Source organism: Mastomys coucha, unplaced genomic scaffold (genome assembly GCF_008632895.1).
Source record: "Mastomys coucha isolate ucsf_1 unplaced genomic scaffold, UCSF_Mcou_1 pScaffold5, whole genome shotgun sequence".
Lineage (NCBI taxonomy): Eukaryota > Metazoa > Chordata > Mammalia > Rodentia > Muridae > Mastomys > Mastomys coucha.
Window position 1 is genome coordinate 63,249,786 of NW_022196911.1, and position 23,610 is coordinate 63,273,395.

General features: G+C 43.6%; 1 protein-coding gene and 1 long non-coding RNA gene across 3 annotated transcripts in view; one reads left to right on the forward strand and one right to left on the reverse strand.

The window, feature by feature from the left end:
• Positions 1 to 23,610, forward strand: part of Stx8 (syntaxin 8) — a 239,198-nt gene that overhangs the window by 77,709 nt on the left and 137,879 nt on the right. The window lies entirely within an intron of this gene.
• LOC116077984 lies at positions 231 to 8,597 on the reverse strand. Its single transcript, XR_004113392.1, has 2 exons — positions 8,524 to 8,597; positions 231 to 432 (listed from the first exon to the last, which is right to left on the reverse strand). It is a non-coding gene; the product is annotated as an uncharacterized LOC116077984 (long non-coding RNA).

The following is a 23,610-nucleotide window of genomic DNA, read 5'->3' on the forward strand; positions in this document are numbered from 1 at the left end:
AGAAAAAAAAATGTGGTGTTGGGAGGCTGACTGATTGCAGACAACTGCACAGAAAGTGATCTACTCTTGGGCTTCTGGCAGCAGTTTCTTCTTTGTAAAGAAAGATGTATAAGAAAGAATTGGCTTGTCTCGTGTCTTCTGGAAGGTGTGTCTGCCTGAGGGCTAGAAGCTAATTATGTCAGGAACCAGCAAAGAAACTCCCCTGAAGGTAAAAATATCACTGATGGATGCTGGGGGAGCACATTGATGGTGGTGGGCAAAATGGTACAACCCAGATGTCCATATCTCCCCCTCTGAAACCCGTGGACGGCTGTCTACATGGCCCAAGAGCCTTTGCTTCCAGGGGCCGAGAAGTGTGCCGGGATCCCGTAGTTGAGAAGGCTGAGGCAGAGGAGGGTAAGTTGAAGGCTATGGCTGCGTAGAAGACCCCATCTGAAAAACACAAGGAAATGAAGAGCTTTGTACATGCAATTGAAGGCATGGGGGCCTGAGCTGGGAAGATTGGCTTGCTTGTCTCATGGCCCACTGCCATAGGGCAGTTCTTAGAAGTAGAAGGCTGGCAGGAAAGATGGCAGTTGTCTAGCGGACCCACTGCCATCACAGCGGTCTTTAGAAGTGGGTCTTTAGGGTAACGGGTAAAGGGAAGGAAGTGGCTTCTTCCCTAGAGCCTCTAGGAAGCAATAGACATGTGGATGCCGACCACTCGAGACCTGGCGTCAGACTTCCCACCTCCCATGCCTTCCTCAGCCTCCCAATCAGCCATCCCCAGGGACACCCTGTGCTGCTGCCAGCTGAGACAATTGACATGGTGTTTAATTTACTTTGAGTCCGGTTTTTCTGCTTATAGCCCAAATTGTCATGCACGTGATCCTTCCGTGCTCAGCAGAGCACTGTGTATTGGCCAGACCTTAAGTGAGTATTCGTTGGGTAGTTAAAGAGAGGTTAGTGAGAAGAGAATCCCAGAATCCTCATCTAAAAAAAGCACGGCTGCTTTCTGATTCAGAGTATGTGTGATAACTCTTTTCAAATAAAACACAAAGGATGCTTGGAACGATGGATAAATTACTTGAATGCCGAGATGGTTGGAAGACCAGCAGGTGCACTTTCAAATTGCCAGATTCATTTCCTATTGTGACCTTCAGGCTTCCAAATTCTCCTCTCTGAAATAGCATTTCAGCGGGCCCTGTGAACATGCCAAGAAGTGATTATTTTTACAAATCCAGATGATTTCCTAATTTTGGATCACTCAGGCAGAGGTAGAAATGAAGGGAAACATGGGCTGTTTTTCCATCTCCGAAGAGTGGGAACAGACGAGTCCTGGCTTTAAACAAATGTTGCTGACAACCCCAGCAGTGGTTATCATCGGACAGCTGTTCAGTGGCCTCTGTGAACTCAGCTGGAGGCCCAGCCCAGCTCAAGACAAGAAGGGCCAAAGGTCAAATGCTATTTCAGTTGGTTTCCAATGCTTCCTTCCACCACTTCTGGGGTTCAAATTAATTTTGTAGTTTCTGTTCCAAAGACCTTGGTTAGGCTCACAATCGCCCTCTATGATCCCTCAATTTGCTCTCCCACCCCCACCCGGTGCATTTGTCCAGTCTTGTCTCTCTCTTCTCCCTTTCTGTCTGTTTTTCTAAAGTTAGTTCATGACCTCGGAAAAGTAGAATTCCCCTTAGTGCCAGGTTCAGCCATTGCCTATCTAGTGTGGGTTCTGTTAAAATAATGGCCTTGCTCATGAGCATGCCCACCAAGATTTCAATCCTCTGTGCTACGCAGTTCTGATGTTAGAGTGGGCAGGGTTTGCTGGGAACTCTGAACTGTGCCCCCATATCCAAGCTGGGTGATGAGCTCATCCACTGCTCAGTATTTGATCTGGTCTCTCACAGGATAAATTCTTAGAAGTTCAGATGTTGCAGGTTTTCTTTTCCAGTAGTGAGCTAGAAAGGTTTTTAAGTAATTTTGAGAGATGGAGGACTGTAGGGTTGGCCCATACTGAGGATGACGTAGAATACTGTCAGCTACATCTGCAAAGCACTCTAATTGCATTGCTGGTGTTTCTATGTTCTTGTTTATTTGTTTAATTTTTTTCATTTATGTATTTATTTATGTTTTTATTTATTTTCTTTATATCCTGATAGCAGGCCCCTCCCTCTTCTCCTCCCAGTACCCTCACAAACCCCTCATCCCATTACCCCCTCTCATTCTCCTCAGAGGAGAAGGCCCCCTGGGTACCACCCTACCCTGGGACTAAGGGCGTATCCTCTCCCACTGGGGCCAGATAAGGCAAGAGGAAGGGGATCCAAAGGCAGGCAACAGAGTTAGAGGTAGCCCTTGCCCCAATTGTTAGGGAACCCACATGAAGACCACTCTGCATATCTAGTACAAATGTGTAGTGGGCCCAGGTCCAGTCCTTTGCTTGCTCTTTGATTGGTGGTTCAGTCTCTGTGAGTCCCCAAGGGCACAGATTAGTTGACTCTGTAGGTCTTCTTGTGGTATCCTTGACTTTTCCGGCTCCCTCAATTCTAGCCCCCACTCTTCCACAAGACTCCCAAAGTTCTGCTTAATGTTTGCCTGTGGGTCTTCGCATCCATTTCGTTCTTTCGTTCTTTCGTTCTTTCATTCTTTCTTCCTTTCTTTCTCTCTTTCTTTCTCTCTTTCTTTCTTTCTTTCTTTCTTCCTTCCTTCCCTCCCTCCCTTCCTTCCCTCCCTCCCTCCTTCTCTCTCTCTCTCTCTCTCTCTCTCTCTCTCTCTCTCTTTCTCTCTTTCTTTCTTTCTTTCTTTCTTTCTTTCTTTTTTTGGTTTTTCAAGACAGGGTTTCTCTGAATAGCTCTGGCTGTCCTGGAACTCACTCTGAAGACCAGGCTGGCCACGAACTCAGAAATCCCTCTCCCTATGCTCCTAAGTGTAGGGGTTAAAGGCGTGCGCCACCACTGTCCTACTTTTGCTTCTATTTCTATCAGCTGCTGGATGAAGCCTTTCTGAGGACAGTCTTATATAAGACTGAGAATAAAACTAGTCATTTAAGGTGTTAATGGGCAGGACAAAGGCTCCAGCACAGAGCTTGCTTGGAGCACCTGGGGTAAATGGCTAGATCAGAATAAAATGCAAAGGAATAGCTCAGAGCCAAGTGTAGTTACTGGCATTGAGTCATATACCAGCTTGGTATGTATAATGTAATCAAACTTTCTTATAACATATTATTGTACAGTACATACATACAGAGAGAGAGAGAGAGAGAGAGAGAGAGAGAGTCCATGAGAGAGGGAGAGACAGACAGAGGCAACTCATGCACTCAGTATTAAGACTAACAGACTGCAATGAGCACATGACATGTGAACTATACAGGCTAAGGCAAAAATATTTAATTGAATTAAGGGAAGAGCATAAAGCTATCAGGCAATATCAGAAAAGTTTTTATTGTGCATGGTGGTTAGTGAAGATATTCATAACTAGTCAGTTTGCAGAGAAAAATGCATCTGTGGAGTGCTTAGCCACAAGTGGGACATCTGTATCACACCCCTCCCCATAGGCTTGGGAACCTCGTGGGCGAGTGGTCGGGTTGTAAGGAGCAGAGGTCTAAGAGGACTGGCCGGAAACAGTAAGGCCTCTGCACTCCTGAACTTAATAGCAGTTGCAGTTGCCTGCATGAGACCTGCAGGAGATCAAGCCAGTCAGCATTGCAGCATGGGATGTGTGTGGCTCATGAGCTCCCACTTCGAACTGAGCATCTACAGACAGTTGATAGCTTCTGGAAGCAGAAGATGCTGCTAATCTAATGGCAAATGAGAGGGAAAAAAGGGGGGGGGTGGGCAGAACTCTCAGGTCTACAAGGGCATACCTCAGTGACTTAACCTCATACCATCTGTCCCACAGTTTAAGGCTTCCACTCCTTCCCAGTTCTAGTGATGTTTACCGGGTGCAAAGCACATAATATTTTCAGTCTTATAAATGATGAGCCACTATAAATTCTGCTGGGGGCCATCTTTATTGCCAGAAGGACTTATTTAGAAAAATAAGAAATTACTGTACCCAGAGGAGTAGATTACAGTTGTATTAACCATGGAGAGGGCATGCATAAGTTCTCAAGCAGGGTTGATTTTTCTCTGTAGATTGCACACTTAGTAATGAAGCATGAGATGAAAGCACACTGTGTGAGTGGCCTTGTTTTTCTCTTCAGTGAGATATTGCAACCAACCTCTGATTACTTTGAGTCAGGCTGGAAGAAGTTAATTAAGAAGAAAAGTGCGGGAGGGACGGGCGGGCAGGACTAGTATAAACACTGGAGAGGAGTTTTAAAATCTGACATGGACCTGAAGCTTTGCTGGATTACGTTTGCAGACAGCAGGAGGCAATGCTGCTCATCCTGGGTTCCTGGCTCTGAGTGAAGGGCAAAGAGCATGCTGTGTGTTGGATAGATGATGTGCGGTGGGTAGAAGGCCCCAGCTTTCGTGGAGGAAGGTCATAAGGTCTTGTTTCAGGATGTTAGCTGGACTTTCCCGGTGACTTAGAGCAGATACGTCTACAGAGTCCTGTGATACTACTTCTGAGAACATCTGCTGTGCAAATGGGAAGAAGATACTGATTTGAAATTAATCAGGAGGCTCTGTCATCCCCAGACATCATGCTGGCCTTTACAGGAATGATCAGACCAACCAGATTTACAGAAACAGAAGCAAATTGCCGGTTTATGTGCTGCTAGATGCAAATATGCCTGTGAGCAATAGTAATAATAAAATCACCAGAGAATCTAAAGGCATGCAGATCATTAAAGTGTTAAACTTATCATTTTGATGCTAGATATACTGATTTAGAATTTATAGCTAATTTCATCCTTTTTATGGAACGTTCCATGCTCAGATAAATATATGTAAATCAAAACAGAACAGAAACTTTCCCCAGAAAGTTCCCTTAGTAGCCACTCTGCTTGCCATTCCCAGGGTCTAGGCATTACTGATTGTTTCCTGTCTGCATAGTTGTGCCTTTCCTAAAGTGGAACATAAACAGAGTTATGAAACCTGTCACTTGTCGGACCTGGTGCTTTCCTTAGGCATGTGTGTTCTAGACCCACCCATGTTGCTGCGTGCATTTGACCATCTGTTGCTTTTTATTAGTGAGGAACATTCCTACAGTGTGACAGCCGCAGTTTGGTTCCCCATCCACCATTAAAAGGATGGAAGTCTGGGCAATTTACACAGAAGTTCATACATGCCCATTTGTATTAGGGTGTTTGTTTGGGTGAACAAATGTGTGCACATTGGATAGGCTTGTTGATAAGCATGTTGATAAGCATGCATTTCTCCTATAATGACTCTTCCAAAGTAGCAGAGGCTGTTTGCGTGTATATGAAGACAGGATGTATGTGTGTAGTGGCTGTGTGGGGCAGAGTCCTACCTTGGATAGTTGTATAGAGTTCTGTCTTGGGAATTTGTTCCTTGGGAACTGTTTACCCCATTTTTAAAAACAGAATCTCTCACTGGAACCTGAGGCTCATTAATTAGGGTAGGCTCACTGGTCACTGGTTATCAGAGATCTATCTACCTGTCTCTCTTTCTCCAGTACTTTGATTCCAAGTGTGAGCCACCATAACATGAATTCCAAGGCTTGAACTCAAGTGCTTGTGTTTATGCTGCAGGTACATTACAGACTGAAGCATTGCCAAGGTCTCATTCTTAGCATCTCCTTAAAAAAAATTAATACATTTTATAGTGTAAAGTGTCCTTGCCTTTCCAAAGTGCACAGCCTCTTTCTCAGTAGCTATAGTTTTGTACTAAGATCATTCTGGAAGATGATTGAGTCAGTTCTTATTGTTTGTGGTAGTCATTGTGTGTAAAATCTCCATGAGCACTGCATTAGTGGACACCATGCCATTGTTCTTAGGGGGATGGGAGGGTAGATTCATAGAACCATGTTTTAGTCAACCATTTAATATGGAATCTTGCTTTCATTGTGTTTCTGTTTGTGTCACTGTAGATAAGGAAATTAGTTTGCCACATGAGGACTAGGCTTTATGAACACACTAAACCTCAGACTGGGCATGCTGGTGTGTGTCTTTAATCCTGGTAATCGGAAAGCAGGGGCAGGTGGGTCTCAGTGAATCCAAGGCTAACCTGGTCTAGATAGTGAACTCGAGGATAGCCAGGGCTTCATAGGTAGAAAGCTATCTAAAAACAAACAAAACGACTTACCTCAAGCCTTCCCTTCCATATTCTGCACCCTAGTACAGACTTACACTTTTGCTTTGATGTCCAGAACTCTTCTGCGGCAGTCAAGCATAGCAACGTGCACACACGCACACTCAATTCTTATAAAGTAATGTAAATGCTGAGACCCGAATTTTGTCATGCCACTAGCTGTAGAGTATGTGTTTAATATTCAGAGGCAGATTAATGCACTTTCCAAACCTCCTTTGCTGGCGTGTAATTAGAAGTTTTCTAGATTGACTGTCAATATGATATAGGTCCCAAAGAAATCACTTCTCTTTTCCAAGACAGGACAATAAATTGGTTTTCCTGAATATACTGGGTAAAGAATCCGAGTTCTTGACCTTGAATATTTCATTGGTCGTGCTGTATGCAGTGGGGACCAGAATGACATTCGTTGAAATGCCTGAGATTTATAACATAATAGCTTGAGCATATGTGCCAAGACATAGAAATCTTAAACCCTATCAAATCAAGATTAATTACCTATTAAAATGCTAACACGTAGTGTAGTTCACTTGGTGTAACAGGCCTTCTCCCGGCGTACATTGTTGCAAAGCACACCAGCTCAGCCGCTACACGGAACCTCCTGTGTCTGATCTCACCCGCAGTGGGTGAAGCATGCTGCTCAGTCATTCTTCTCCATGTGGCTCTGGCTCCTGCTTAGGACCTTTCCACCACAAAGCGCATGCTGCTCTCTGGAAACTGTGAAATTCCCTGGCTTTGTACTGCTGCCAAAAGCCTGTTGCTTCCTTCATCATTAACTACTCCATATCTCTCCCTCTCTTGCTTGGTGGGCAGTAACCCACAGCGCTCCCATGACAAGGAAGACAGTAGTTAGCTTCCCCCGCTTACAGCACCTTAAGAAAATGGATCCCACGGGCCAAATCTCTCCTTGCTGTTTAGCTCTCCTTTGCATTCATGGTTTCAAATGTTGTCCAGGTGGCAGTGGCAGAAATGTGTGGGGAAAGTGCTCGTGAGATCATCTCACTAAACCTTCCGCTAGACTCGAACAGAAAGTCATGGTGTTGCTAAGTTGGCTTCTAATGAATGGTCAGTCAGCAAATATTTAGTGAGAATCTGTTATGTGGCCAACTCTCTTTTGGGCTTGGTGACACCAAGAATGGAGGGAGGGTAAGATTGTCCCTGACCCCGTGCAGGCTATTCTTTTTTCTTATGCTAAATGGCTGTGGTTCAAACATCCTCTATTGGAACACAATGGGAAAGAAGTGCTGGAGAAGGGATGGAGAGAAATAGCAGCATACTTAAACTGTCATCATTCTTTAAAAACTAGGCCAGGGTTCTGCTAAAAAAAAAAAGGATAAAGTACAGCCTTTTGAAAATTTTAATGTCTCAAATTTATGCAAAGCCAAACATTACAAGCTTTTCAAATTCACACCTTGTGTATCAGTTTCCTTCAACAAGCTATTATGCCTCAACTCCTTGCATAGCACTTCTGTGCTCTTGGCCTTGTAGGTCATTACCCTGCTCCACACTCTGAAGCAAACCCAGCATATGGCCTTCTTTTTGTGAGACCCAGGACCATCTAGCTAAACAAGTGGTGTGACAAGCTGCGCCTCTTCCTTTGTTTTTACAAAACAAACTCTGCAGCACTGCCGTGAAATATCATGCCTTCCCTTTCTCACTCTCAGTGGGAGAAGGGGGAAGAGAAGTTCCTTTCTCTTTGTGGATTTTGGCTTTCTTTGGGAATTGCCAATACACATTCATTTTTTATGTTGTTCTGGAAAGCTGTAAGCTGCCTTCTAAGCTACAGAATAAACTCAGTCCCGAAGGGTTCTCCAAGTGCAGGTCAGAAAGGTGGAACACTTTGTTTTTCTAGGCAGAGAGAGCATGCATAGTACACTCGCAACCTGCTTAGCTCCCCAAGCCCTCGACTGCAGCCAGCTTCTCTGCTAAGGAACCCCACATCAATCTGTCACTGGTGGTCAGCAGAGCAGCGAAGAGCCAGTGTTCCTGTGAACCGACAGTGGAATGACTTGCTTCCCAGCCGGTGATCAATCTGTGCTGGACAGCAGCATGTTTGCCTCTACAAACGAGCTGGGCCCCTCTGCCACATATCTCTGCCAACTTTTGAAAGAAAGAGTCTGTTTCAGTTCTTTTTGGGGTAAAGACAAAAGACCTGTCTCTCTTTACACAACCAGCTATTGAACCATCCACACAGAGATTCACAGCCAGTATCCTACAGAGAGATTCACAGCTAGTATCCTACAAAAAAAAAAAAAAAATTTTTTTTTTTTTGAGAAATCAGGAAGTTATCAAAAAACCATGGAGGGTGGGTATAGATAGTATGAATACACACACATACCTACAGAGTAAACATCTGTTCTTCCCCAATAAAGATGATGTGCTCATGATGCTAGATGCATCGTTGCTGGGAAGTTCTCACATAAATATAAAAAGATTCTGGATTCTGGAGTTCAGAATTCAGGATGCTAGTTGACTTCTCTATGTTCAAGTTGAAGGCAGTGCTGTGAAAATACGGCCAGCTTTGCCTAAGGCTTATCATGATCCTTATGGGCCACAGAGTGAAGGGCCTGTGCTGCTAAGTGACTCATGTCTCTACCAAGTCAGTGCCACAGGGAGCACAGACTGGCGCTCTCGCCAGCTGCCAAGGCTGAAAGGTTTTTTTGTGGTTCATTGTGGCAGAGTGGGGCTTGGACAACTCAGCAAGCATGGTCAGTAGAAGTGAAGGAGTAAGAGAAGATTGTGGGAGGTAACAGAGGTGGGCAGACAGAAAGTAGATGAATAGAGAGGACTTCCTATGTACAGTAAGCTGTGGTACAATGGCAGGTACCTTCAGGGTAGGGATGAACGAAGGGCAACAGGAGAAGACGATAGCAAAGTGGCAAACTTTGAAGTTCCAAAAGAAAAGTGTGTGTTGGGTGGAGAGTTAGTAACCACAGCTGTTGGTTCTTGTCTCTGACCAGATAGCCCACTGGATAAACAGATTAGTTGGTTGTCATTTAGTAGAACAGTATAAAAGAACATTGACATTTTTGTCTTTTATGGTAGATAAGTTCCTCATTTCTCTTTAGAGAGTATGGCTCTCTAGATCCATGGAGGAACCAGTAGAGAGGGCACAAATGAGTCTGAAAGGAGGAAGTTATTTGGACATTGCTACTCAGCTGGGCCCCCTTGAGCCATGGAAATTTCATAGATGAACTTAATGGGCCCTTCCAAAAATCAAACTTTGTGAACCCAGAGGGGACTATACTATATAACCAGACTTGAAGATCCCTGGGAATGGGAACTGTGTGTGATCCTTTTCAATGCTCTCTACTTACACAAAGTAGGAGATGATTTCCAATGGACAAGTAATTTGATGTTTGGTTCCATTCTGGTACAGAGAAAAGAACTCAAAGCTCTAATCTGCCTCAGTAACCAAGGTAACAAGTTAGGCCCAAACATGGATAGTCTCAACTCAGGACTTCTGATGTTGCCCTCTTCAGTGTGGTATACAACTTTCTAGTCCTCAAGCCTCTGTCTGAGGGTGGTGTGCAAGGGCATGCTGCAGAAGAGAAGGCTTCTCATCTTCCTTGACATTAACAGCCACACCTGCTCGGATCGTTTCAGGTACCCAAGTTATTCTTTCTAGTCCTGAACAGCTCTTTTTTAAAATAATATTTTAAATTTATTCTTCAAAAATGTTCACACCAGGCATGGTGGCATATGCCTTTAATGCCTTTAATCCCAGCACTTGGGAGGCAGAGGCAGGCAGATCTCTGAGTTTGAGGCCAGCCTGGTCTATGCAGTGAGTTCCAGGACAACCAGGGCTACATATAAGAGCCTATCTCACAAACAAACAGCAAGTAAAAAGAAGAAAGATTCTATGCATATGTACAATATACCCACCCCTTCTATCTCCCCTTTCCAAGCCCCAAGACACCTCCAACACATCCCTCTCTATATTCACATTTTCTTAAAAAAAACCAAAAAACCTCTTTGAAGCCAGTTAGTGGGACTTTTGTGTAACTGGGTGTGGGCTATCTGTTGGAACTGGAATACCTACCAGTGGCCACACCACAAAGAAAAACAAAAAGTACTTTCCCTCCTCCTGAAGCCATCAGCTGCTCCTAATTCCTCTGCTTGAGGTGAGGGCTTATGAGCTTCTCCTCATCCATGTTGGAATTTTGATTGCTTTGCTCTTATGTAGGTCTTATGTATATAACTATAGCTAACGTGAGTTCGTGAGCAGAGCAGCCATGCTATGTCTAGAAGACTACATTTCACAGTACTTGCCTTACTCTACACCTCTTACATCCTTCCTGTCCCCTCTTCTGTGGTGTTTCTTGAGCCTTGGGGGAGAGAATGTAGATGTCCTACTTAGGACTAAGTAGTCACAGTCACCTCTTCTCAGCATTTTGACCAGTCATGAGTGTCTGCATTGACCACTGCCCATCTCAAAAAGGAAGCTTCTTTGACTAAGATCAAGAGAAGCACAAATCTATGAGTGTAAATACATATTTAGAAGCAGTTTGGCAAGATAACCCTTTGGTATCTATGGCCATACCGTCTGATCTCGGAAGATAGCCATTTGGCAAAACAACAATGAAACACTAGTAAGTTTCCCCATGGGCCCACGGCTTCCCCAGCTCTAAACTTTTGACCAGGTCTTTAGTACTGGGCATGAATTCCCTCCTATGGAACAGGCCTCAGAGAATGGTTGGTTACCCCCCTACAACCGTCATGCCACTATTACACCAATGGGCACACTTGCCTGGCAGGCCAAGATTGTAGTTTTCATGGTCAAGCACTGGGTAAACTATTGATGTCTCTTCTTCTGCAGTGGACAGTATATCGCTTTCTGGCACTGTGAAAGCTAGCCAGAAGAGAGGAAGTTTCCCAGGAGATAGATTTCTCTGTGTCCTGAATAAGCAGTGTTACATCTACTTATGGTAGGCAATTAGGAACAATAGTGTTCTAGTTTCGTTTCTATTGCTGTGATAAAATACCATGACCAAAAAAAAAAAAAAAAAACTACTTAGAGGTTTGCTTTACAATTTCAGGTTATATTCCATCATTGTGGGGAAGTCAAGAGAGGAACTTAAGATAGGAGTCACATTATAGCCAAGAACGGAGAGAGAATACGTTTATGAATGCCTATTTGTTTACTTGTGCTTAGCACTATTTCTTCACTCTTAAACAATTTGCCTAAGGAATAGCACCACCTACAGTGGGCTGGATCTTCCAACATCAATTAACTTAATTAAGAGAATCCTCCATCGATATGCCCACAGGCCAGCCCAATGTAGATAATCCTGTGAAATTTCTTTCCCAGATGAACTTGGGTGAGTCAGTTCAAGCTAACTATCACAAGTAGCAATATAATAACAGGCCTGTGTTGTTTTGGAGCCCTCTGGGGCCTGCCTAACCAGTACCTCCAACAGGGAGGTATCTCATGCCTCTTACTAAGATTTTTAGTTAATAACCCATTTCTTCTGGGAATAGCATTATCCACTCATGTAGGATACCTTTTCGTCTGTTTAAACTTACTTCTTTAAAGCTCTTTTATAGAAAAGTTGCATTTACTTCTTTATTTGCTGGCTTGCTTTGTTTATTTGTATGTATGTGAGGGGGTGGGCAGATGTGTACCATGGCAAGTGTGGAGGCCAGAGGACAGCTTGTGGAAGTCAGTGATACTCTTCCGTGGTGTAGGTCTAGGGATTAAACTCAGATCTTCAGGCTCTGTGGTAAGCTAAACCATCTTGCTGGCTTCCAGTCAACTCCTTTGTTTTTGAAATTAAGTATCTCAGTCTTTAACCAGATTTCCAAATCCCACTGACTCTTGAGTGTAAATGAACTCCCTTAAGCATTAATGTCCAGTGATGTTGAATCACTGATGCTCACATTTCTTTGACATCCCTCATTAAAGCATCTTAAGTCTTGAGATGTATCTTACATCCTTAGGAATCTGAGCTGCTAAGGTCCACCACTGACACCAGTCACCACCACCATTCACCCTTTTTGCTCCAAGATGACAACTTAAGTTTACATAAAGATAAACAAGGTGTAAATTGACATAAGTGAAGCCAGATGTGTTGGCTGGCTCACATATAATCCTGGCACTTGGAAGGTTGAAGCAGGAGGATTGCTCATTCTATATTAATCTAAACTACATATAGCAACTCCAAGTTAGCCTCAGATATATATTGAAACCTTTCTTAGAGAAAATGTTTGTTTTTGCACTAAAGAAAGCATGACTGTAGAATAATGGATTTTTGTAAGGTTGAGAGAAAATGCAGGGAGACCAATCCAGAGATGGCTTGAAGTACTTCAGTTACAAGATGGTGCTGGCCTAAACTAGAGTATTTGAAGCAAGATAATAAGAGAGCTGTCAGATCTGATAGGAGGTGCAGTTAGGACAAAATGGTGAGTTGAATTCTGATTGGTTCAATAGATGACAATGCCATTCACGGTCCAGGGGACCAGGAAAGAAGAATACATGAGATAAAATGAAGAGGACATTAAGTTCAAGGATGCTTGAGGTCATCTTAGTTATTTCAAAGATAATATGCTCCTTTGGAGGCTAAAGTTCAAGCAAGAACTGTGCCTGGAAATATAGGTATGAATCAAGCCATGGTAATAAATTTAGAAAAAATGGAGTTGAGGGCTAGTCTAGAGCTCTGAGGAGGACATTCATTTTGGACATTCATTTATGGGCTCAGCAATGCTACACAGCCAACAGAGAGTATGAGGTAATTTGGAGTGGTGAGTTCGAGGCCAGCCTGGTCTACAGAGTGAGTTCCAGGACAGCCAGGGAGGGCTATACAGAGAAACCCTGTCTCAGGAAATGATATTTGATCAAATGTCTAAGGGTCCCTTCTCACTTTAATCTTCTCTGTTGCACTCATTTTAGCCTTCCAAACTCAGAATCACATTTTTTTTTTCAAGCCCAGCTGTATGTCTCTTGTTTGGTTCAAAGAGGAAATGTGGAGTTTGGCTTTGAGGTAAAGGAAGCAGATGACAGGGTTGAGACCCAGCAGTGAGAGAGATTAAGTCCTGGGTGTTGGAGACTGAGAGGAGGCCAGCACTAGCAAAGTGAATGAAGAGTCCCTTTAGGAATGGTCACTTTGGGAAGGTTGATCTAGACTGTTTTTGCAGTTTCTGTGAACTTACTGGGGATTCCACATAATGATGGCTGCTGTGGTAGAGGAGGGAGCTGACGGACAGAGTAAACCGGACACCAGTGTGAAGCACCATAGGTATCTATCACAGGTATCCAATGACTGGAGATACCTGCAGTAAATGTAGGGGGAGAATTTGATGGCATGGTGGCTCTGAAGGTTTATAGCAGGACCTTGGAGAGGGATGGGCAAACCCATGATGAGAGGAAGCAATGAGAAAAAAACAATTCCCAGTCTTGGAGCCTGCACAAGTGTCGTAAGAAACAAGTCCCCAAATTTGAGAATAGAACATTTCTCAGTGGCATCTGGCTCAGGGTTTCCCAAGTGGGTTCTGGCAGGTTACCCAGTTTTAAGCTGTTGAGTCTGTAGAGTAGCCCTTTGCTCTTCTGTGCTTTCTTCCTGCCCTTTCCAGAAGCCTAGTGAGATTGTCCAGGGTTCTAGAAACAGCGATTTATGCACACCAGCTCTCCCTGTCCAGCTAACCAGAGGTTGAAGATCTCATGTGGGCAGGAACTCAGGTATAGAGTAGTCCTTACCTTGTATTGCTTCTCTGTATTTTCCATGTACTCTATGGGACTAAAAAGAAAGAAAATTCTAAGTGTTCCACACCACACATCCCCTTCCCCATCAGGAAAGAGCATTGCTGGTGCTCTCCTGATGAAAACCCAGGAATTAACAAGGAGAAAAGCATGCTATTGATAGTAGCCATCAAGAGCTGTTCTGTGGAGAAGATAGGATGGTTTGGTTGAAGGTGGAAGGCTCTTCTGTAAAATGACACCAACTCCCTAATTGCTCATAAGTATGTCATTCAACTGTATTGTATTGTTTATTGTTGTTTTGTTTTTGAGACAAGATCTGACCATTTGACCTATGCTGGCCTCAACTGTGAAATTCTTATGCCTCAGCCTTCTACGTGTTAGAATAATGGGTACAGAAACCCTGTCTCGAAAAAAAAAATAGAATAATGGGTATGTACCATTATCACCTGGTACCTTATTATATTCTGATGTGTTAATATGAGTACTGTGATATGGGCATGTAGCTCAGTGGTACAGTTTTTGCCTGGCCCTGAGTTTGATCCCCAACACCACAATCTTCTTTTTGTTCAGTGTTGTGTTAGTCATCGGCCTGTACTAAAAGAAATACTGTGTTAGCACTTGAGAGAATGTGCCCCTCAATCCTAAGGACCATAGTTCAGAACCAGTTACTCTTATAGCAAGCCAGGCAGCCTACAAATCCTGGTAAATCCAGTTTCAGGGGATCTAACACCTTCCTCAGACATACATGCTTGAAAAAAATACACATGTCTGAAAACACACACATCCCACACACAAATAAATTTAAAAAGAATCCTGAAAAACAATGGTTTCATCCTACTTAGTGCAACAGAAAAGTCATTTGTATGTGTGTGTGCACGTGCATGCATGCATGTGTGAGTGTTTGTACAGTTGAACCTGGAGCATGTGCATAGACTAAGCACACAGTGAGCCTCTCTGCTAGCCCCATCTGTCATATTTGATGCAGTTATGGACTCTATGTATTCTTGGAGTTGGGGACCAGACCCAAGTAGGACTTCTTAATGTTCTGTGACGTACTTGAGAATAGGGCTGGGCCAGTAAACTACAGCTTGTTGCTGGTCTTTTGTTCAACCTCTGAGCTAAGAAGGAAAAAGTAGTGATTAGAAAAGCTCAAAAAAAAAAAAATACTGTTTTGTGACATGAAAATTATAGGAAATTTAAAGTCAGTGTCCATAAAGCTACATATTTCCAAAACCACAGCCACAACTTAGTTACATATTGTCCACAGTTCCTTTCATGTTAGAATACAACACTGATGGTCATGACAGAAACACATGGCCTGCAAAGACAGGCCCATTGCAAAAAATGTTTACCAACCCCTGGTCTAAAGTCACAGCTCCCAATTTGCCTGGCAGACCTGCTAAAGCACAGATTCTGGTTCAGAAGACCCAAGACTGGGCCGAGAGAGTCTACATGTCCAACACTTTCACTCCCAGGACATATACGGATGCAAGCATGGATGCAGGCACGGATACACGCACGTACACACACACACACACACACACAATATGTTGTAAGAGGTTATCAGATTTCTAAAGCAGAAATGGGTTTATTTCACTTTATTCCCCAGGGTAAAATAAAGAGCAACAGCTCTGAGTTTTATGTTGGGAAGAACTTCGTAATGATTTAAGATAGCTGTGGAATCACTGAGGTGGCCACCAGGAAAAGTGAAACTGGAAAGTATTGTAGGGGAGACTTACATTTCGGAGATGACTCACCTCTCCCACCTGTGTCTGTATCTTTTCTTCTTGCCTCCTACCCCTGTAGCAGTCTTTTTATTCAGACTGACTCCAACTTGAAATCTTGCCTCTGGTACCCAAGTACTGAGCTACAAGTGTGCACCACCACATCTGCTCAGCTAGTCCAATTGACAAACAGAGGTGATCTGGGAAAGCATACAGGAGACTTGGTCTGACAGCTCAGCACTAGTCTCTCAGGCCACACTTCTGTCGGCTCATCTCTGTAAGAAAGAACAGCAAGCTGTGGGAGCTGGCCATAGTGAACTCTTAGAGAGCACATGTTCTGCTAGGAGTTGTTTTTGTTTGTTTTTTTTTTAAGTTTTATTTTCATTTTCTCATGGGTGCATACCTGCCTGCCTGCCTGCCTGCCTTCCTGTATGCCACGTGTATGTGGAGTGCCTGCAGAGATTAGAAGATGATGTCAGATGCCCGGGAGCTGGAGTTAACGTGTAGTCCTAAGCTGCCCCCATGGGTGCTGGGAACTGAATTCTAGTCCTCTGCAAGGGCCTGTGACTGCTGAGCCATCCATTTCCCCAGCCCCTCAGCTGTGAGTTTCATTTTTAGTTTGTCTTTATTATCGCTAGTATGCTAGTATGCATTTACAAAGCTAGAGTAGGTGGACCCACACACCTTGAGCTGTTCACACACAGAGCAGCTAATGGACAAGCCTGCTCCTCTGTCTTCTTTGCTTTCTTTCTCCCGCAGCATGCTTTCTCAGCCTCAGGGATAGAGTACATTTGAGGTCGGATTTGCCAGCTGCAAGTCATTTTAGGTCCTGACGAGTGAATCCTCTTGTTAATGGCTGGCTCCTTTAAGACATTCTTTGGGGGAGAAATAGAAGGAGGAAAGAAACTGGCCATTTTGAGCAAGCTGATGAATGTTGGAGGCCAAACCCATTTAGACAGATGAGTAAGTCATCAGGATTTAAGCAGCCTGATATTTAACCATTGACAAATTTAAAAATCATAAAACTCATTAAGCCTAGCTATCTGCTCACAACCCAGTGAGTCCTAAATGCTGGTCTTAATGTTTTATACCTTGAACTCTTTATTTCAGCTCATCACAGGCCTTTGAAGACATGATTTATGCTTCTTAATGCCCCTGGGAAGTTAAGTATTTTTATATTTATTGCACGGAAGAGCATTCTATAATTGCCTGCCTTTTCTAAAATCAGTTGGCTGGAAAAGGACATGAGCGTTCTGATCTCAGCTCCATGTCCAAACCAGGAGTCAGCACTTGAAAAACGTGACTCAGTGTCTTGCCCAGAGTTTACTTGGTTCCCCGGACTTAGGGGAAGAACAGATGTGGGAGGCCTCACTCAAACAATGCTGTTTTTTCTGTAATAAACTGGCCTGGATCCCTCCATCCACAGTTCCATCCACAGCTCCATCCACAGCTCCATCCACAGCTCCATCCACAGCTCCATCCCAGCTCCATCCACAGCTCCATCCACAGCTCCATCCAGAGCTTGCCTGGGTGATGCAGCCAAGTGCCTCTCAGCTCCTTCCAACTCTTGAGTCAATTCTTCTATCATGCCAGTTACCTAACTGTTGTCCTGACCGGGAAAGTCTGAGAGGCTCAGATGGGATCTGTCCTAAGCATGTTGGTGACCTTTCCGTCAACAATTCTCTTTATCTGTGTATTGACATTTTCAAAGTCATCATCATTGGCTGGGCCAGATGGCTTAGCAGGTAAAAGTGCTTGCTGCTAAGGCTGATGCCTGAGCTTGCTCTCCAGGACCTACGTGGTAGAAGGAGAGAATTGACCCCTGCAAGTAGCCCTCTGAGCTTCACGTGCGCATAGCTACATATACACACTTTGATGGATGAATAATATAACAAAAACATTTTTTAAAGATTTATTTTATTTATTTATTTTATGTGTATGAGTACACTGTAGCTGTATAGATGGCCATGAGCCATCATGTGTGTGGCTGCTGGGAACTGAACTCAGGACCTCTGCCGGCTCCGCTTGCTCCAGTGTAATACACTATAGCTGTCTTCAGACACACCAGAAGATGGCGTCAGATCTCATTACGGGTGGTTGTGAGCCACCATGTGGTTGCTAGGATCCAAACTCAGGACCTTCCGAAGACCAGTCAGTGCTCTTACCCGCTGAGCCATCTCACCAGCCCAACAAAAACATTTTTAAATCATGATTTCAGTTGCCCAGTAACCCCTGTCTGTTCTCCTCAGTGCACCTGGCCACTTTGAGTCAACTTTCCTGCAGTCTGTAGGCTAGTACACTTATTCATCTGTGAAGTCAGGGAGGGCATATTTAAGAAATATCTAAGATTAACAAGAATCAATTACAGGGGCCAGGAGTACAGCTCAGTGTTAGACCACTTGCCTAGTAGTATACACAAAGTCCTGAGTTCAAGCTTCATCCCTGCAAGTTAATAATGATGATGATAAGGCATGGCATATCTAAAGTAATAGAAGAATGAGGACCTTGCCACTTGAGGTGATGAATATTGTTATTGTTTAGTATATCTCTATTTGATATCCATGGGAATCAAGGCATCCCATTGACCTGAGCATCATGTCCTATTACTATATGTCAAATGAAAAACAGTCCAAGTGTTTTAGCAGTTAATAGAGCACTTTTGGATCCATGCCATTCACTTGGCCACAAGGCTTATAATTTCTTTCTTTTTTTTTTTGGTTTTGAGACAGGGTTTCTCTGTGTAGCCCTGGCTATCCTGGAATTCACTCTGTAGACCAGGCTGGCCTCGAACTCAGAAATCCGCCTGCCTCTGCCTCCCAAGTGCTAGGATTAAAGGCGTGTGCCACCACCACCCGGCTAAGGCTTATAATTTCTTTGTCTTTACCAATCCCAGGACCAGAACCACAATTCCCATAGTATACCACTGAAGGATTCTTTCGCCATAGAACCCCTGTTTTTACACGCCTCTCTCTTTAAAATTCATTTTTGGTTTTACATTGTTTTAACTGACTAAATCTGTATTTACTACATATAACATTGTTTTGAAATATGTGTACATCGTGACTGCATAGCACATAATATATCAAGCTAATTAACATACTCACTATTTCACAAAGATCAACTTTGATATATATATGTATGATATATGTATATATATCACATATATATACACATACACACACATTATATATATTACATATAATATGTTTTGGTTTTCAAGGCAGAGTTTTTCTGTGTAGCCCTGGCTGTCCTATCACTTGCTCTGTAGACCAGGCTGGCCTTGACCTCAGTAGTCTGACTGCCTCTGCCTACTGAGTGCTGGGATGAAAGGTGTGTGCCACCACCACTCAGCTGTAAATACTTTCCTTGTTACATGATTTCCATTCTTAAAAAAAAGACTTGGGTTGTTTCTTACTATATATGAAGATAAGCCTTTAGGATGTTATTTAAAGCCCCTTAAATGCATCCCTAATTTTCTTCAAGCATGTCAGCTGCTCTTTAAAGAGTTCCATGTGTGTCTGTTTCTTACCTCTTAGCATTCTACGTGTTATCTAAGTGGTGAGCATCAAGCCAGGTCACACTGACTACCGTAACCAGTTTCACAGCTCTCCAGCTCTTATGGGTTTTTAGGGAACTGGTATGTTTTCACGATGCAGAGAAATAGTCCAAAGGCAGCAAACCATCGCGCACAGACTGCCTCACAGGATAGCCTGCTTCACAGGATAGCCTGCCTCACAGGATAGCTAGCCTGCCTCACAGGATAGCTAGCCTGCCTCACAGGACAGCCTGCCTCACAGGATAGCTGGCCTGCCTCACAGGATAGCTAGCCTGCCTCACAGGATAGCCTGCCTGCCTCCCAGGGTGACTGATATATTCTTCAAGTCTGCTCTCTGCAGTACTCTGACCCTGTCCACCTCACTCTGCATGCTCTTACTGGGGCCCTGCCCTATTCCTGATAACTAACATCTTCAATCCTGTCTGTGGCTACAGCCTTGGGTAAGGGCTCTTGGTGTCTCCAGCCATGCTTTCCACAATTGCAGATCCCCATCTTTAGCTTTCCTCAGCATCTTTACCTGAGGGAGGCCTGTGGGTGCATATGAGTAAAATACAGCCCAGTGCCCTCCCCCGTGGCCTGCCACACTCATTCTAATCTTTTTCTTTTTAAAAAAAGATGTATTTATCTTTATGTGTTTGAGTGTTTTGTTTACATATATGTCTGCCCACCATGCACATGCCTGGTGCCCACACTGGTCAGTAAAGAACATTGGATCCCCTAGAACTAGAGTTGTTACAGACAGTTGTGAGTCGTCATGTGGGTGCTAGAAATTGAATGTAGACTCTCTGCAAGAACAGCGAATGCTCTTAAACCACTGAGCTATCTGTCCAGCCTCAACCCCCCACCCCCATTCTCTATCTTTTATCAGTCACTATCCTAACTTGTTTTGTAGATTAGAAATCTGTGGCAGCCCCTCAGCTGGTTCCATGTCTGCCTTAGCTCTGACTTGAGACCTCTTCTTTTCAGAGCTGTGCCAACTTGGTTTTCCTGCCTCCAGTCTTTCAGTGTGCCATTCCATGTCTCTTCCTTCTGACAGAATTACCTTCTGAAGAAATTAACCCGATTTGTGTTATTTTTCATGCTAAATACCTCTGGTGGTTTCTTGTGTGGAAGTTAAAACAACAACTTCCAGCAGCTGGCAGCCGCCTGCAGTCCATCGTGGGCCCCAGCTGCCTCATCTAGTGTGCAGCTAACTTGACCCTAGCAGCCCCCACTCCCTAGTGGACATTGTTCACTCTGCGAAGGACATTTGGAGAGACCCCACCACCATTCTACTGTCATCTTTCCTCATGAACTCTTCTGCACCATCCTAGGCGTAGTTCCTTTACCTACCCCATGACATGTTAAGCAGAAACTTAAATATTCACCATGTTGGAGTGCCTCATTTTAACATCTGTGTTCCCTGCCTCCAGGAACTTGTTGTGGGTTTTTTTTTTTTTTTTTAACAACTCACTATTTTTTCCACACATAAAAGGTTATTATGCATATAAAGCATGCAGGTTAGTGAGTTTGGACATAATTGTACACCCACAGAGCCATCACGTCTGCTACCTCCTTCTCTTCAATAGTGCTAACAGACGGGCTCAGGTGGAGTAGTAAATGAACGTGTGACAAGAACTGTAAGCTGAAGGTGCCGAGAAAGACTTGTGATAGAGGATCTGTGTTTGTGATGCTAGGATTGAACCTGAGGCCTTACATGAGTGAGGCAAGCACTCTACCACTGAGCAACAGCCCCAGCTGTGATAAAGGATCCTTGACCTCATCCAACCCAGTAATCTAATATGCCTGTTCAGTGCAAATGCTCACAATAAAGCTACGGGGTGAGAATCGATCTATTTCTATTCTGTAGGTCTAGTAAAGTCTCTGGGGAGAGTTACATACCTAATAACCAAAGGAGCCCTGGTTTCAACTCAGACTGGTCTGAAGTCTGAAGTCTGAGCTCATGCTTGTCCACCATGTCAGGATGCTAGCTAGCTCCTTGGGAGGATAGTGCTCGTGATTATAAAGCACAAGGGAGCCCACACTGGAAGCCTGCAGTTTTGTAGGAGACTAGAACTATTTGCATACCTGGTTTCCTGACTGCACCCTTATCTTGTGCGGCCTTACTCTTATTTGATTCACAAAGAAAACTTGCAGATCTGAAGTGAACTGGTTCACCCTTCCCGTCCTCAGCTTCCTGGGTATCCCCGGGGAAGAGAAGGTTTTAAACCACACCTGACCCATAAACAATATATCCTGAAGGTAATAGTGTTAGTATTGTAGTATGTAAACCTTTAGCTAATAAAAATCAAAGGAGTCTAATTTGGAAAGTATACAGAAGGTTAAGGGAAAGCTTGTAAATATTTTCAAAGTCTCTGCATTTAATTCTATCACCAGCTAGCAAAATAAATAGTCCAGCTGCCAGCTCTGAAGCAGACACGTGTTGGAAATGAAATGTTAATAGTTTAAATGCTTTGGCCATTAGAAATCAAAAGGAACATGAAGTACACTTTCTAGTTTATGGGAAACAAGGTGAAAGTTCCCCAAACCCTTTTGTGGTAACTGCATTCAAAATTGCTTCCCCCGTCTTTTATTTTAATGGCTAATAGTATGGTAAACACACCATTATGGGCCATTCCCCCCCCTCCTTCTTTTGCTATTTAGATGCAAGATTTGGAAGTAAGTAAAGAGCACAAATCAGGAGACTTTAACTTGCACTTTTCCCGTGTGTCTGAGCTGCTTGCTGTAGATCACAAGCTGCTTGCCAGGCTTTTTCTGAGGTATGGGAGGTTACTTTCAACAATGTGCTAAGATTGACCTGAAATATTTAGCCAGCACATCTGCTTGCAAAAGCACTGGCCTTCTGCAAGGAAGTCATACTGGAATTAATTAACTCTGTTTGGTACACTGAAATGTTTGCTCCACATCTTGTTTTACCATAATAAAACTTATAAAATGAATGAGAATTTCTTTATTTTTCTTTTGAGAACAACAACAACAACAAAGCTAAGTGAAAAAAGGAATCGGCTGTAAAGCAAATGTCGAGAATAATAAACATTAGAGTTAGAACTCGGTCTTCAGTGATTTCTCTTTAATTTGCAGTTACAGCGAAGTTGTATGTCTTTGCCTGTTCCTACAGGAGCATTTTAAGAAATCTTTAACTTTATTGTTGGGGAATGAAGAGTTTGAATAGAGAGGGGACTACTGCATGCTTAGAGCATTGTGGAACTTTTTCTGAACCCATATGCCATCCTGCTTTGGAAAGGGGAAGGAAGGCACTTTCTGAGACACTTGAGCAAACATGGTGTATTAGTTCCTTCCGTCCTGCTGTTAGGAAATGTCTCATAAGAAGCAGCATAAGGAAGGGTTTCTCTCTTTAGCTCACAGTGAGAGACAGAGTCCATCACGCGAGAACCACATGGCAGCCGGAACATGAGGCAGCTGCACACATTGTGTCTGCAGCCAGGATAAGTGGGCTGGGGTGTGGGATGGGGGATGAATGCTGGTCTTCTTCCCTTTTCACTTCCTCCTTTTATTCAGTCTAGGGCCCCAGTACACAGGGCGATGCCATCCACATTCAGGGCAGATCTTCCCTTCTGAAGTCTCTGAAATACCTTTAGAAACACACCCAGAGGTATGAGTCCCACGTGACTCTAAATCCAGTTAAGTTGTTAGTGGAGAATAACAATCAAAATGGCCTCAGCCAATATCTGGAGAGAGTACAGTGGCCAAGCACTGTGTAGTAACAAAACAGTCAATGTCACGGGTATCATGTTGTTGTCCTGATAAATTAGTCAACTTATCACTCTCTCAGTCAGTAAGATTGGGAGGGGGTCTGGCTTCTAGAGTTCTATCAAAGTTGAGAGCATCATAGTTGCTTTTCTCCTTAAAACTTGCCAACCCCTAAATACTCAACAATTCATTCTTTATTGAAACAAAAGCTGTCGTGAAACCTCAATGTCCATTGCTAGATGAACTTGCAAACGGAACATTTCACGTGTCTACAGTGGGACACGACTCATCCATCAGTGGAATGCATCTCGTGTGCAGTAGTGGAGATCAGTTCTGAAGACAGGAACTGAAATAAACCAGCCACAAAATGGCAGTGTGACCACACTTGGCAGGAACAGCCAGAAGAGGCAGATGTATAGAGAAAGAACACGCTGTGGAGGCTAAGAGGCAGATGTATAGAGAAAGAACATGCTGTGGAGGCTAGAGGCTGGGAGCAAGGGAGTATGGAGAGTTAGACGAGAAGACTGGAGTCTCTGGAGACGAAAGGGTTTTGGAAGCATGTTGATAGTTGGTCATACTGCCACATGAATTTAATAATGCCACTGAGTTACATGTTTTTAAAATGACAAATTGTATTATCTATTTACAATTAAAAGAATTAATAATATACCAAACCGATTTGATTTTATACTTTTGGCAGAGTGGTAGTTTGGGTGATATCCACTAAACATACACTTA